We start from the raw sequence: 2,306 nt of genomic DNA on the forward strand, positions 1-2,306 counted from the left end.
TATTTGAACTTCAAATGGAAGTTTTTTTTTTCTAAGAGACAAAAATATTGAACTCTCAAAGCAGTTTAACAGTGAAGAGTTTATTCAAGGGTTAGCTTACTTGGCTGATGTTTTTACTCATATGAATGAGGTAAATCGTTCGATTCAAGGCCCTGCCGTTACAACTATGGACGCTTCTGAAAAACTTAAAGCTTTTCAGGACAAGTTATCTTTGTGGAAGAGGAGATTGGAGACTAACAACTATTCCATTTTCTCAACGTTGGAAGAATTGATGCTTCAACATGGAATTGCAGTTTGTAATGTTCCACCATCTTCTCTGCACACAGACACGTGCAGACATTTGGAAGCATTGCAAAACTCTTTCAGAGGTTACTGCTTAGCCGCAAAGGATATTAAAAATACAGCATGGATATTTTACTCTTTCCTCGTTGAACTGGAATCTATCAGGATGAGGAGGACCTTGCAAAAGATGAGTTCATTGAACTAAGGGCAATGGAATTATTAAGAATGTCCTTCAATTCGAAAAGTATTGGCGATTTTTGGAGTGCGTTGACGCAAGCATATCTTCTTTTGGTAAAGAGTGTCATGGCTGCTATGTATAATCCCTTTGGGACTACATAGGCTATTTATGTGAGTCACAATTTTCATCCTTGGTAACTATCAAAACAAGAAATCGAAACCGGTTGGATGCAAAGGATGACATGCGTGTTGCCCTATCAAAGACGAAGCCACAATTTCATATTCTTGTTGAAAACAAACAGCAGCATCCTTCACATTGATGAAATTAAATCGAAGATATTGAAAAACAATCTGCATTCGCTATTTCAAACATAAATTTTGTTACCAATTCACTTTAATTTTATTGCGTTATGTCCAATTCATGCTGATCAAAAAAAGTTTCTCGGACTAGGCCACAAAGGGGGTCCACGCAAACCAAATTTTTGTTTTAAGGGGTCCGCATTAAAAAAAAGTTTAAGAACCCCTGCCTTAGAATGTGTTTTCTATAACGATGTTAAAATGACAGCGTAAACGAATGATAACATTCGTTTTCAAGGTCATTTTTGAAGAGTGTTTCCTAGTGTCATTTTAGACAAAAGTAGCGGTAGCGCGCGCTACTTGATCCGAGTAGCGCGCTACTTTTGTAAATTGGTAGCGCGCGCTATTTTGGTCCAAGTAGCGGTAGCGCGCTACTTTAAAAGTAGCGGGTGTCCACCTCTGAAGAAGGGGATACAATGGCTCGCAGCAATTGCCTTATTCTAACGACACAAGAGTGGTAGTTTGTAGCACGTTAAACATGCGTTTTTTTTTCAAAATTGAAGAAAGTTTTGTAGTGCAGCTGGTACAGTCAGTTAGTAAATGTTACATAGAGCAAATTTAAAGAATAGGCCTACCGCATTTGTTTCGAAAGACAGTTGAAAGTTACCAGTATTAAAGATGTTTTTCTTAAAGCCTTTTGCAGTAGGCTAGAATAGATGTAAAGCAAGTATACGGGTAGTTGAACTAACAACTAACCATGAGCATGCAGTTAGCATCCGGCCTGATGCTAATAGCGCAATGCAGGTAGCAGGTTATCATAACATGATTTATTAAACTACTATCGGTGCCAATTGCCATTTTACGATAAACAGAATACCTTCTATTGTCAGACGTCATAAAAGCCTTCGTACCCCCTTCTTTAATATCCCTGCATAGAAGTTATAATGTACCGGTAGCTCATTTACTGTTGAAGGGTTGTTGCCGGGGAATTATTCCATCCATTAGGTGCCGCTGAATCGAGAGCAGTTCTTAGAATGCGTTGCTCAAACGCACACCCCGAGTCCAACCAGGGCCGCTTGATCGTGACTGAAGTAAATGCAGCGTCTATCCTACGTTGGGAAATTGGCAGTGTCCGTACTTCAGCCTCTGCTCTAAAAATGTAGGACTGTTCCCGCTACCAGCAAGGTAGCGCGCTCTACCCACCTCTGTATGACAGGACCTGGATTCAAACCTTCATCTGGTAGCCGCATATGCAGCGCAAGCATCCAGTTCGGATTATCCAAAACAAAGCATGGCTATTGGCTAATGCGATTATAGATCTGTTACTTTGAATTTCAGATCAACTCTCAATCTCCATTGCTGCGTGAGGAGGCAACTTTGGCAACAACTATCCATGGAACATAAGGTCCGGTGCTCGGCTCTTGTGTCGGCTACATCCCTTCACTACACAACTTTCACAAGGCCTTGATCCCCCCATCATCCCACAGAGGGCCGTAGCCCGTATGGTGCCCCGGAAATCTGCCTCACTTATCAACTATTCACGACAGAGA

Source organism: Aplidium turbinatum, chromosome 4 (genome assembly GCF_918807975.1).
Source record: "Aplidium turbinatum chromosome 4, kaAplTurb1.1, whole genome shotgun sequence".
NCBI lineage: Eukaryota > Metazoa > Chordata > Ascidiacea > Aplousobranchia > Polyclinidae > Aplidium > Aplidium turbinatum.